Genomic DNA, 15,124 nt, shown 5'->3' with positions numbered 1-15,124 from the left:
TGTTTAATATTATAGTATGATTTATTTTTCAATGCGCTAAATTTAATAGAGGACTGTAGCTTGGGGACATCTAGATCATAGATGTGCTATGAAATGTGACTGTGCGTCCTTCGGACAACCACCAAAACTCCACTAAATAATCTATATATTTAAACAAAATATTATATTTATGAAATAATTAATTGATTATTATTATATCAGTAACCGTTTATTTTTTAATAAAAAAACACCACTCTCTGAAAAGAAAACGTTCAAACGTTTGGGCCTAGACATGAACAAAAAAAATTTGATCGAACCATAAATGTAGTCAGACAATTAGTCAAATTTTGACCAGAGAAGGACACCATATACAAGTTATTATAAACAACTAAGTACATCTACTTTTAAAGTACATCATTGGATATACAAAGTTTTAACAGAACGTTTACCTAGCAATCAAGCCACTAATAAATTAACGCCATTACTAAATTATACTCAACTGCTAGAATAATCTAGAATCGCGTAGTCCGTGGCGGCCGCTCTTACATTATTACAGCATTCATTAGAGTTCGCTAATTACTCCTTGCTTTAATGAATAAGCTCTAATGAACCACTTTCTGTTAATTAAAGGCGGCGCAGGGTGGGTCGGGAAGGGGAGACGCGGGTGGCACGAACTTTTCTCCGGGCACTGATTGCAAATGTGAATTTGTGTAAGTCTAAGTGGAAAGAGTGTTTCTACTGAAAAGATGTAATGAGGCGGTCTACGGTCGAATTACTTGCAATTGCATCACGTAGGTACGTAAACATATTTAATTTATATTAATTAATCTCAGTTGTAAGTAATTATCACTTAAAAGGATTGAAATGCTGAATGAATAAGTTTAAGGTATTAATAAAAACTAGTAAATAAGTAATTACTTAGGTCAAACGAAACTACACATTAGCTGCTTTTTAACAGATCGCCTAAGACTGTATTCAGTCACTTTCGACGCTATGGACTTTAATCCCGTGTCATTAAATAATTAAAAAAAAGTGTGTACGTACCTACTTAAAATACAACTATTGTTTGCTCTAAGTTCATGAAGTAATAACGTTTACAATATACCTTCCTCATCATCATTTCAGCCGGAAGACGTTTACTGCTGGACAAGGGCCTCCCCCAAAGATCTCCACGATGATCAGTATTGCGCTACCCTCATCCAACCTTTTCCAGCAATCTTGACTAGACCATCAGTCCATCTTGTGGTGGCCCACCAACAATCAGTGTTGGTGGGCCACCACAAGATGGACTGATGATCTAATTCGAGGACTTTACTACTCCAACGGTCATCTGTCCGTCGTACTATGTGCCCTGCCCACTGCCACTGCAACCATCCGCGATATGTCAGTGACTTTGCTTCTCATACGGATCTCCTCATTTCTGATTCTATCTCACAGGGAAATTCCGAGCATAGACCTCTCCATTGCCCTCTGAGAGATCATGACCGTTCTCATCAGGCCCATAGTTACCAACCACGTCTGCGTACCGTAAATCATCACTGGCAACACACACTGGTGGAAAACCAGAGGATTTTACAGAGCTTCCCGAACGCTGCCCATCCAAACTGATTCGACTAACTGGAGTGTTTGTCCGAGGTAGACGTACTCGTCAGCAATTTCGGGAGAACAGTTCCCAACTGTTACGAGAGTAGGTGCGACATGGACATTAGACCTGTATTGAGTCCATTGAACATATGGCTTCAGTCTTCCATGGTCTCAGTGAAGTTCACGATATCGTCCGCAAATCAAAGGTGACTGATGTATTCACCGTTGACATTGATGGCCAGCCCGTTCCAGTCCAGAAAGATATCTTCCAACGCCAAAGGTTGTGTAACCCCCTGCTGCAGTCAGATAGGCTTCGAGAACTGATACTGGAGACGGACTGACATGGTGTCATTTCCACACAAATACTTCAACGCTTCCATAAATCGATAATCAATGTGGCACTTCAGACTGAAGCACCGCTCAGATCTCAATCGAATCAAAGATTTGCTCATAGTCCATGAACGCCAAGCATAGTGGCTGGTTATGCTCCTCCGTCTTCTGTATAAAACCTGCTGCAGCATATTGACACGAGAGTGGGTCAGGGACTGGAAATAATACTCCGCTTATACGAACGAGACTTTATTTCACAGAGACGTTCACTTTTTCTGAACTTGCACTTCGCCGGTCTGCAGCTGTTCCAATTGTGGGCGGCGGTACCTTCAACGCGTCACACCGCACCGAACTCTAAGTCTCTTCTATCTTCTTCTTCTTCTTCACCTGGATCACTTTCCACTTTTCACTACTTCTTCTTCTTCCTTACACTTTCGAGTCAGAACTGGAACTGCCGTAGGCCACGCTTAGTACGGCTTATAAACCCCCGGATCTGTTCTATTTTCAAAAAAGATTCTCTGATTCCATGTTTAAATTTAAATTTTACTAGAAATTTCTCTTAAATATTTTTATCCTGCTTACAGATTTTCCATCCTCTTTACTCTGTTCGATTTGATCTTGAACTTACTAGAAATTTCCATTAACTTCACAAAACCCAAAAACTTCCATACACTGCACGATATAAAGTTTGACAACTCTCGTCATTTACGTCGAAGCGTTGCTACGCGACAGAATGTATGTAGTATATGGTGCCTTGTCAGAATCCGGATTCGGGAGCCTGGAAGTCTTTGAACCTGCGCACGAGACGATTCTTGATAACCCTAGAAAATAGCTTATATAAATGGCTCAGAAGTTGTATAGGTCTAAAGCTCAAAAGAATTTAATCGCCCATTATGAAGAACAGCACCACTATACTTCTGTGCCATGCTTGCGGCGTTTTGCCCTCGAGAATGACGGAATTGATCTTAAGCATCGGAGTACCACCAGCTCTCAGACGCACGGCTGTAATTTAAACATCACCCGGCGCCTTGTTGTTATATATACATATATAGATATATATAGTTATACTTGTGTATATATAGCTCTGGTGGATTTTGCTCTAACTAATCGGCAATTACTAGAATGTGATCTGATTAAACTAAGTTCTATTCGAGCCGACTGTAGAGTTGGCTCTAAATGCCTATCTATAGATAGAATTTTTCACTCCAAAAAATAAGTTTACGTAAGTGACTCCGAAAAGCGAATACCTAGAGCTGAATCTGTTTTATAACCACAAACCACAACAACGATAATTAAAAGTGATCCTCTAGACCTAAGTAATTTTGAAAAGCCCTGCTTTGGTCAATAAATACACTTCTAATGTTAACTTCACGTTTAGTGGAAACATGGTACATAAAATTAGAATATAAAGTTTTTTATAACTTAAAAATCAATGTTATAACCTACTGACAATTAATTTTATATTTTGATATTTTATTGTCTGTATAAATATTATAGAGATTATAGCGTGAACTATATAGTAGTGGAATACAGAAACGGAAATCTTTCCGCAAATCATAAATATTTAATAGTTCCGTTACACATATTAATTATACTGAACACTGCTAGTGAAAGATAACGCAAGAAGACATTGCACGAAAAGAAAACGAAGGATGTTGCCAACGTTTGTAATTTGGAATAAATTAATAACTGACATAAAGTACAACAACACTTTCATAACATGTTATAATTAGTGTATAGTGGTAGTGGGTTGTCAAGAACAATTATATGTATTATATTTATTAATTATTAAGTAATTGGTAACGAGCTATTGCCTTTATCATAATAACAACCAGAATACACACGCACGGATTGATATGCATATAAGTATAAACTTAGTCTGGCCATAAATACTGTTACAGTTAAAAATATTTTTTTTACAATTGAGCAATATGTTCACAAACACGATGACCGTATTTATTCTCAAAGCTGTAAGGAAGCTTCGCAATTAGTCGATAGAGTGCAACTTGGGCACTATCCGACTTCAGTGATGGTTTGGTGGGGTATTAGCTATGAAGGAGTGACTGAGCCATACTTTTGTGAAAGTAGTATCAAAACATCGGCACGAGTATATCAAGATGCCATTCTTGAGAAGGTAGTGAAGCCACTTAAAAATACCTTAAAAGTCCCTAAAACAATTCGTTCGATTGTACAGTACAGTGATGAATTTTGTCATGGAAAGAGTGCGTGCTCCTATTGATAACTGGCCTTAACGTTTAAAGGACTGTTGACTGATTGCAGACAAAGGAGACCACTTCGAATAAGCTTTTAATATTTTAAATTGTTTTATATTTATGTATTAAACTAAGACACTGTAAATGTAATAAATGTTATTTGCAATAGAATCTCTAGAAGTGTTGGCACACGACACTGCCGCAAGCAATGCCATTTCAGTGAGCATGACCGTAGTATAGTATTTATGCCTCAAATAATTATATATCATTTGATTATCGGCTATTTTCCTTTTTTCCATCCTATGTCAGAAAATGAGGATTTTTGAGAGAGAGAAAAATGAGATAGATACACGCATCACACATATACTATAGATATACTATATCCTCATGAAAACTAATCTTTGTTTTCAAAATGAATATAACAACTGAAGGTTACGTTGTTCGACCAAAGTATTTTGACCGGTACTCATCTATGGAGCAGAAATCTGGGTTCTCACAAATGAGAGTATTAACAAAATACAAGTTACCCAGAGGAAACTACAAGGAGAAACGTCAGAATTACGCTGAGATACCGCAATACAAACACCAGGCTTAGAGAGCAAAGTAAGAGCACCGATTCCATCAAACGAGTCAAGGAAGGCAAATCGCTGATGTGACTCCAGGATTTAAGGCCTTGAGGAGAAAGAGGCCTATATGCTGAACTTAGGTGCGATTCTGGGATGCTGTAAGAAAATTGTAAGATGTATTTGGAAGTACCGAAAATCCATAAAGTTGCGAGTTCTGAAGGAGGCTGGTTAAGAGAGATCAGCTAAGAAGGTATATTTAAACAACACAAGCACATTACCTATATCTACGTAGCGTGTTCCTCTAATTCCCTAGAAGTATAATAATTACGAGAGCACACCTACTACATATTGACACGGGAGTGGGTCAGGGATTGGAAATAATACTCCGCTTATAGGAACGAGTCTTTATTTGCGTTCACTTTTTCTGAACTTGCACTTCGCCGGTCTGCCGCTGTGGGCGGCGGTACCTTCAAAGCGTCACACTGCACCGAACACTACTTCTCTTCTGTCTTCTTCTTCTTAGAACACTTCCACTTTTCACTACTTCTTCTTTTCTTCTTCTTCTTTACACTTTCGAGTCAGAACTAGAACTGCCGTAGGCCACGCTTAGTACGGCTTATATACCCCCGTTCTATTTTCAAAATGATTCTCCAATTCCATCTTTAAATTTAAATTGTACTAGAAAATTCTTTTAACTATTATTATCCTGCTTACACATTTTCCATCCCTTTTTTTCTGTTCGATTTGATCCTGAACTTACTAGAAATTTCCTTTAACTTTACAAAACCCAAAATAATCCAAACACTAGTAGGTGTATCGAACCCGGGTCTACAGCGTCTAAAGTAAACACTTTTCCGCTGAGCTACGAGTATTACTGACGGAGCTGTTGAAATTAACAATGTCTTGAAGTTTGACAACTCTCGTCATATACTTCGAAGGGTTGCTACGCAACACTGCCCCCTCCCAAGACATGATCGTCCCGATCATCGTTGCTTCCGTAGTACTTAGCCACCCGATCGACATGTACGATTTTCGGGGGACTTCGAGGGGTACGCTGGATCCTGAGAGTCACATCATTTATCCTTGTGATTACTTTATATGGTCCCTCCCAACTTGGTTGGAGCTTCGGAGACTTCCCCTTTCGCCTTACACGATTGTGTAACAAAATCAGGGTTCCCTCTTCAAAACTAGGAATATTAGCTCTTCGATCGTAGCGGGTCTTCATCCGTTCACTTGCCTTAAGCCCAGTTGTTCTAATTTCCTCGTAGATGTCAACCATCTTTTTCCGTAACTCATCCACATATTCTGTTATACTTTTCGGAGTATCCGGTGGACAGCCTGAGAGTAAATCAGCTGGCAATTTCAATTCCCTTCCAAAATTGGCGTACGCAGGAGTCACCGTTGTTGTCTCGTGTATTGCGCTTCTATACGACATAAGAAACAGTGGAATGTACTCATCCCAGTTATCCTGATGACTGTCCACTACTTTTGCCAGATGTCGCTCCAATGCTTGGTTAAACCTCTCCACCATCCCGTCCGACTGTGGATGATATGGCGTAGTTCTGGTCTTGATGGATTCCCAAGATCTTGCAAACTTCTTGAAATACTTGTGACTCGAAGTTCCGCCCTTGGTCACTGTGCAGCTCCAAAGGCACACCGAATCTGCAGAAAACTTCATTCACCAGTTTCGTCGCAACGGTAACTGCTTCTTGATTCGGTAGAGCAAATGCTTCCGGCCACTTCGTGAAATAATCCATCACCACCATTATGTAACGGCTTCCAGCTTTCGTGACTGGAAACGGTCCGGCTATATCCAGAGCTACTCTCTCCCACGGAGCCCCAACATTATACAACTTCATAGCTCCTATGCTCCGGGTTTGAGGTCCTTTGACAGCTGCACAACTCTTGCATTTACGGCACCAGCCTTCCACATCATCACGGCAATGCAACCAGTAAAATCGTTCTTTAATTTTTATGAGAGTTCTTCTTATTCCCAAATGTCCACCTGAAGAACCATCGTGATAAGCTCTCAGGATCTCGTTAACCTTCTCCCTGGGAACGACCAGTTGCAGATGACAATCCATTCCTTGCGGGGTTTCCCATTTCCGGCAGAGCAACCCGTCATGCATCACCAAACTATTCCATTGTGCCCAGAGACTCTTGGTAGCCGTACTGTGTCTAGCCACTTCAGACCATTTTGGTTTAAGTGATCCACTTGCTAGCCAATCTAAAAGTGGTTGAAGATCCTTATCATTTTCCTGAGCTCTCTCTCCTCATTGCATCGTTGCTCCAGTTCCCATCGATCGAATCTGTTCTGATCAGTCGGATTATTGGAATTTCTTTCTCCTCCTGATGAATGCAATGTTCCTAGATAAAGCATCTGCGTTTCCATGAGGTTTTCCTCCTCGATGTTCGATTTCAAAGTCATACTCTTGAAGTTGCTCAATCCATCTGGCCACTTGTCCTTCCGGATTCTTGAATTCTAGTAACCACTTCAAGGCGGCATGATCAGTCCTTACGAGGAATTTGCGACCCAACAAGTAGTTTTTAAAATGTTGTAATGTCTTCACCACGGCAAGTAACTCCCTACGAGTTACACAGTAGTTTCTCTCCGGCTTCGATAAAGATTTGCTAAAGTATGCAATTACAACTTCTTGATCTCCCCTCTTCTGAGATAACACTCCACCAATTCCAGAATTGCTAGCATCAGTATCTACTATGAATCTTCCCTCCGTGTCAGGATATCCGAGGATAGGTGATTCACATAGTCGTTTCTTCAACTCTAAGAAAGCTTGTTCGCAGTCTTCATCCCAGGAAAAGGCTCTTTTCTCCTCAGTCAGTCGATGTAAGGGCTTAGCAACATCGGAAAACCCTTTCACAAAGCGTCGATAATAAGAGCATAGTCCAAGGAATGCTCTCACATGTGTCTTTTCTGTCGGCGTCGGCCAGTCCTTGACAGCACTTATCTTGGCAGGATCCGTCGCAACGCCTTGTTCCGAGATAACGTGCCCCAAGTAATTCACCTGACGTTGAAAGAAGAAACATTTCTTTGGACTCAACTTCAAGTTGGCACCCTGCAGTTTTGCGAAGACTTTTTCGAGCTTCTTAAGATGATCTTCAAGCAGACAAGGCAGGTTTCTCCCAATATACCTGCCAGCACATACTCCATCAACCTGTCGAAAGTAGCTGGGGCGTTGCATAATCCGAAAGGCATTGTTTTGAACTGCCATAATCCTTTTCCGGTTGAAAAAGCCGTCTTCTCCTTGTCTTTAGGGTCCAGATCAACTTGCCAGTAGCCACTTTTCAAATCCAGAGTAGAGAACCACGTCATGCCACAAAGTGAATCTAAGGTGTAATCGATTCTTGGCAATGGATAACTGTCCTTCTTAGTAACATCATTCAGACGCCGATTGTCCACACAAAATCTAGTTGATCCATCCTTCTTCTTCACCAGAACCACTGGAGAACACCATGGACTCGACGACGGTTCTATCACACCATTTTCTTTCATATCCCGAATCATGTCTTCCACTTCTTGTTCGCGTGCAAACGGAATACGTCTTGGTCTTTGCCGTATCGGAACAGTGTCTCCTGCCTCGATCTTGTGTTTCACCAAACCAGTTCTTCCGATGTCCCCGTCGTTCTTTGAGAAAATCCCGGAGTAGCGTAGCAGGAAATTTCTCGCTTTTATTAACTGTAGCTTGGTAAGATTGTCCTTACAGCCATCCAGAAGTTTCTGTATGTTCACAATCTGGTTTGCAGCTTCGGTCTTCCTCCCTTCTTCACACTTTCTTAACCAAGCTATCTCCTCACAAGCTCCGATCACTGTTCCCTTCCTAATGATTTGCTTGTCCTCATGAGGATTAAACACGGGAACCATCGCAATCTGGGAGTTACCCACAACAGTCCTGGCTGGGATCCATGTCGTGTCCGATGTCTCTCTTTCTATTATAGCGCATTTACAAGGTCTTCCTCTGTCATCCCTTGGCAGGACTACCGGGACTAGGGTCTGCGATCTCGGATTTAAAGTAGTGTCTCTTAAGCACAACACTTTCCCAACAGTTCCGCCTTTTATTGGAATTTCTTCACCTTCGTGCTTCAATACACCATGTTTCATGTCAATGGTACACTGATGATTTCGAAGAAAATCCAACCCAATGATGCAGTCATCTGTGATATCCGCGATTACCACTTTTTGCCAGTACAACGTATCCCCGATTTTCATGGCCACAACCTTCTCTCCCTGGACTGGTATGCGCTGGCCGGTAGCTGTTGTGAGTGTTAAGTTTACATTTTCTCGCATATGTCGTCTTCCGATGCTCTCTAGTCTTCTTTGGCTAACGACTGTACGTGAGGCTCCCGTATCCAAAGTGAAACGGCAAGATTTTCCATTTATCATTCCTTCTATAACTAAAGTGTTTCCGTCACATGTCTGCTTAACGAATATCCTTGGGGCTTTGCTTCTACCGCCCAGCGCCCACCCCACTGCCCTGGCCTTTTCTAGTTTTCCTGCTGCTCCAGCGGTGATGTTGAGACCACCGCATCCTTCCTACGTTACGTTATGCTCTCACGCCTGGGGCAAGTGCTCCTAATGTGTCCTCGCTCTCCACAACCATAGCATACTGGGTTATATGCTTGCCTTCGGCTGGAATCTGCTGGTACAATTTTGCGAAGTCTCAACGCCCGAGAATCGTGGCGAACCGCTTCCACTTCCAACGCATGTGCCACCGCTTTCTTCAAGCTGGTATGATGACTCAATCGTACGGCTGCTGTAACTTCGGCGTCCCGTATTCCATCGATGAAAACTTGGAGCAACATTTCTTCTATTGCAGCTGGCGACGACTGTTATGCTTTACGCACTAGTTCGGCTTCCACGGACCACTGCTGTAGAGTTTCGCTGGCCCTTTGACTGCGGTCCTTAAGTTGCGCCCGGTACACATGTTCGAGGTGTTTATCACCATAGCGTGCCTCCAACGCGTCAATAAGGTCTGTGTAGTTCACTTCCTCCTTCCCAGCGCCGAGTGCTTCCAATACGGAGATTGCTTGGTCACGGAGCGCTAGTGTGAGGGCAGAGTGCGCTTTTTGGTCACTCCAACCGCAGGCTCTTCTGAACGTCTACAATTGTAGCTTAAAGGCAGCCCAGGAAGACTTGTCGTCGTAGGGAGGTACTTTTAAATTTCTGCTCGATGTGATTCCGCAGGAAACTCCTGTGTTGGCTGAAGGACACACGACCCTCCCACTGAGCTCATTAATGGTAACTTCCATCTCTCCCATCTTCCGTTGAAAGTTCTCTTCAACTTTGTCCATCTTCTTTTCCACACTGTCAATCCGGCCGATCTCTTTTTCCACAGCGTCAATACAGGTGGAGTTTTTCTGCACAACGGATAAAATGTCTTTGGAGAGGCCTTTATGCAGGCCTCGCAGCTGCTCCTCCTGTCGGCGTGCTTGTTCCTCCTGTTGGCGCGCTTGCTCCTCTTTCAAGCCCCGCAGCTGCTCCTCCTGTCGGCGCGCTTGCTCCTCCTGTCGGCGCGCTTGTTCCTCTTGCAAGGCCCGCAGCTGCTCCTCCTGTCGGCGCGCTTGCTCTTGCATCATGGCGGCCATCTGCTGCATGAGCGCGCTGATGTCTACGGCAGGAGCCTGCGGTGCTGACACGGTCGCACTGAGTCCAGAGCCGGATGTTTCTGACTCGTCCTCTGCCGCTGCAGCTGCTCCCGCTCGCGTGGTCACTCCCTTCTCGTTCCTGGGCACTAATGGCATCTTTCCAATCCCACTTCTGACACCAATTGACACGGGAGTGGGTCAGGGATTGGAGATAATACTCCGCTTATAGGAACGAGTCTTTATTTGCGTTCACTTTTTCTGAACTTGCACTTCGCCGGTCTGCCGCTGTTCCTCTTGTGGGCGGCGGTACCTTCAACGCGTCATACTGCACCGAACACTACTTCTCTTCTGTCTTCTTCTTCTTAGAACACTTCCACTTTTCACTACTTCTTCTTTTCTTCTTCTTCTTTACACTTTCGAGTCAGAACTAGAACTGCCGTAGGCCACGCTTAGTACGGCTTATATACCCCCGGATCCGTTCTATTTTCAAAATGATTCTCCAATTCCATCTTTAAATTTAAATTGTACTAGAAAATTCTTTTAACTATTTTTATCCTGCTTACACATTTTCCATCCCTTTTTTTCTGTTCGATTTGATCCTGAACTTACTAGAAATTTCCTTTAACTTTACAAAACCCAAAAAAATCCATACACTAGTAGGTGTATCGAACCCGGGTCTACAGCGGCTTAAGTAAACACTTTTCCGAGTATTGCTGACGGAGCTGTTGAAATTAACAATGTCTTGAAGTTTGACAACTCTCGTCATATACTTCGAAGGGTTGCTGCGCAACAATATTGTGTAATAAAATCTGCATTTTTTTAAGAAGATGATTAGATCTCTTTGTTATTTATGGTCATAAATTTTAACGTAAATTTATTTTAATTTTTATTGGTTTTTATTTGAATTGATTTAAATTCTATTTATGGTAAGTATTAATTTTATTTGATTACCCTAAAGGATTTGTGGTTTTAATTACTGTTAGTAAAAATATAATGGCGGCGACATGGGACAGGTCAACCCTTCCCTAAAATATGGTCGAGGGAGGCGATGGCTGACCCATGTGTCAAGCTGGTGAACGGGCGCTATTTGTTGGCAGGATTATACTGTTACCGGAAACTGCTTCAGATTCATAAAAGTTATTTTTTTATAATCGCTTATAAAATGCTAACAAAATTTCTTTATTTATTTAGTATCGGTGTGTTTGGATGATGCAGCTACTGTAATCAATAACTGTTGTTTTATATTGTATATGTAATTTACATTTGATTTTTTGACTTACTCGTGTGAGGCATCTGATGTTTGAGTACCTATTTTTGTTGCATCACTTAACATAATATATTGTAATTGAAATTATTTGTATAACGATGAAAATATTAATGTGGATTTAAAAGAGTGGCAATGAGTTTCTTGCTACTTCTTCTCATTAGCTCAACCCTTAGGAAGTAGCGGTAAATTCAATAAGAAAAAAAATACATTCATATGTGACCTACATGAATTAAGTAATTTTGATTTGATTTGATTGATTTGTTTATATAGGAATAGTTGAGTTTCTTTGGTGAACCCTTTGTCCATCAGTGGACGGCTTCCGGCTGAAATGATGATGAGTTTCTTTTCGATTCTCCTCAACATAAACATCTCCACGAATAGTAGCAGTGAAATAAGTGTACCAGGGGATTCTATAGTTATAAGCTACTCGAATAAAAATGTTATAAATATTTATAATTTAATTAAGGACTTTTAATAAATTTGATCAAATCATTCATCACTTATAAGAATTAAGTTATTTTAAATCGATCTTTTACATAAACATTGTCATTAGATTACAATAAGTTAAAAAAATAAATAAAAAAACAAGCTTATATATTACTGTATTTTGAATGTCAATGAATAGCACTAGACGATAGTCGTGGCTTCAAAAAGAACATAGTGCTTAAAACTGCAAATACCTACTAGAATCAATTACGAAAATAGTTCCAATAGTTAATAAGCGTGAATTGCAGGATGTTCAGGGATTTACAAAACAATTCAGGGCTGGTTTGTGGCGAGTATAAAACCGAAGTCGTAATAATTGTACAGCACATTACAACCGTGCGTTAACTACTGTTGAATTGTGTTCGTATTGGAAAATGTTCAGTTACATCGCGGTAAGAAATGTTATTTGTGGCTTGTTTGTGCATTCGTTGTGACCCCTTTTAAATTTTATATTATGCGTACCTACTACATGAAGTTTTGTTTTATAAGTTACTGTCATCAAAATATATTAAATATTAATATTAAAAAGTTTTTTTTTAATTAAATTTCATAAAGCTTAATAAAAATATATTGTGTGCAATTAACATTCCTACTTTGCTTATTATCAATCTCTTTTGTTTCCTAAGCATTGATAAATTTTAATTTAATTAAAATTATCTTAGGTATAGAACGTTAGTTATTGTAGATCATGTTAGTTTTTAGAAAACAATAGTTTATCGTGTATCATTACAATTATTAATAGCATTGGAATTGTTGGCAGATAACTTGTCTTGTTGGGGCGGCAGTGGCTGCGCCTTACAATGGACTTGTTGGAATATCATCATACGATTACGAGGTAAATATAATAAATACTTGTTTACATACTACTTAGTATTTCCTTCTCATAAGCATTTGGATAAATATTTTTTTTAATAGGCATTGTCTCTAGTAATTCATAAAGAATATAACTATTCGGTGTGATCACAAAAGTGGAGAAATAAAATATCTATTATTAAATATAATTAAGCAATTCATTAACTTGCCCCCAAATTATTACAAAAGGGTTCTAATGCTTGGATGTAGTAAATCTGCTACTCCACAAATAAGATGTTGTGAATAGAAGTAAGTTCATTGCAGAGAGACTTCAATTACACAGCCATATTTATATATTATAAGAGACAGCTAACACGACAGACATCTACTTGTTCCTCACTCATTCCCATTTAAATCTATCTTTTATAATATTAATGGAAACATCTTTAATTATATCTGCCTATCTTCTTATTTTCTCTATAATTCGGGATTCGCAAAAGTGACATACTGTTTTTGGTCTTCAATTGTTTGATAAAATTAAAGAATAGATAAGAATTTAGTGAAAAAGTGTGGTTTGTGGTTCATAATAACAATATCTACCTATCTACTGTATTATGTCGGGAGAGAATCTCTCGAGTCAGACTGACTGATTTTCTAAAAATAATATTATATATTAATTTTCAGTCCGTCCCTCGCTACTCCTTCAACTACGCCGTCAACGACCCGTCGACCGGCGACAGCAAATCGCAAACAGAAAGTCGAGACGGCGGCTATGTGAAAGGATCGTATTCCGTCGCAGAACCCGACGGCACGCTGCGAGTCGTGGACTACACCGCCGACCCCGTGTCCGGGTTCAACGCCAACGTGCGGCGCCTGGGCCAGGCGGTTCATCCTCAACGGATCGCAACAGTCGCAGTAGCAGCCCCAATAGTCTCGGAGTACGCTGCGCCAATCCCGACCCCCTCACCCGCTAGCAGCTACAACAACATCGGCCTTCCTAGCCTCGACTTAGGGCAGGGTTTGGGATACGGCGGTTACGACCTTGGATATGTTAACCTGGGTAACTTGGGATATAGCGGACTAGGTTCGTACAACCTTGGAAATAGCTACGGACATTAAACAGGCAACTGAAGACTGATTTAAGTTTACGCAATTGTGAGATACTATTATTTTTTCGCGTTTAACGCCACTTCAAGCGCCCGGCGAGAAATCTAATAGTACTTACTTAGGTATACCTAATAAAAACTTGATTCATTTAAGCCTTTATTATATATCAATTTATTTCACAACTAACACTACCACGTCTAGCCATTGAAATAAACAGGTAGGTACTCAAAGCCATCTACAAATTACTATATTAGTTATTTATGCAGATGTTGTTTAATAAGTGGTATGAGCAAAGCCGAGTGTGATAAATTGATAATAGTATCACATGAGTGTTTTAATACGTAATTATCAACAGTTGCATGCAAGACTTTATCTACACCCATAATATGAATCCTCTATAAAAGATTCTGAACATAATATCATCCAAAGGAAAGTTATTACGAAAACGGATGATATAATGTTGGCTGAATTTCATTACAACACTCGTTTGCATGCTGTAATGGTTAATAGGACATTGAGTGTTTTAATGTTGGCAATAAGCTAACTGTTTTAGAATCTTTAATAGAGGATTTAAAGCAAATGGCAAGTTATGTACTACATCCATGTAGATAAAATACATTACTATACATACCTTAAAGTTTTTGCCCCGTTTTCCTGGGGTGTAAAAAAAGAAGGAGGTCCCAGACCCATGTATGAGACGACTTAGGACTTTTGATGTAGAAGAGCCACGCTGACGTCTTTTGACGACAGCACAGAATAGACCAGACAAGCGCAGAGTACCACAGTCACACAGAATACCGGCGTGAAATAGCGGAATATAGTCTTCCTCTTTCATAAAGAAATATCCCCTTGATAAATTAAATAAAAATCACAAGGTGCGTGATCTGCGCTATATGGCTGTCAATCTTCCTGGCGGTGTGCGACGAGGCGATGTGGTGAAAAACAATCCTAATTCGAAGTCATTTCTCTCTAACTTTTTCCCAGACAAGTGGCAAACAATTGTCACTGTCCTTCCGAAGAAGTAGACTACCATCTTTTATCCCACGCTTTTACCTCTCTTCACTTTAGTTGGCAACTCCTGGCAAGGTCGAACACCTACTACGCATACCTACTGTCTTTTGGTTCCGGGATCATAACAGGGAAACCTGCTTCCGTAAATATGAGCATTCAGCGGGCACGACCCCTAAATGTTTATGTAG

The 15,124-nt window shown here is 40.5% G+C and overlaps 1 long non-coding RNA gene across 1 annotated transcript; it reads left to right on the top strand.

Moving 5' to 3' along the window:
* Positions 1-648: 648 nt before the first annotated feature.
* LOC126979994 (uncharacterized) lies at positions 649-13,528 on the top strand. Its single transcript, XR_007732937.1, has 3 exons — positions 649-774; positions 12,787-12,861; positions 13,503-13,528. It is a non-coding gene; the product is annotated as an uncharacterized LOC126979994 (long non-coding RNA).
* The last annotated feature ends 1,596 nt before the right edge of the window (positions 13,529-15,124 follow it).

Source organism: Leptidea sinapis, chromosome 4, assembly GCF_905404315.1.
Source record: "Leptidea sinapis chromosome 4, ilLepSina1.1, whole genome shotgun sequence".
Lineage (NCBI taxonomy): Eukaryota > Metazoa > Arthropoda > Insecta > Lepidoptera > Pieridae > Leptidea > Leptidea sinapis.
This window is presented reverse-complemented; position numbering and strand designations above follow the sequence as displayed.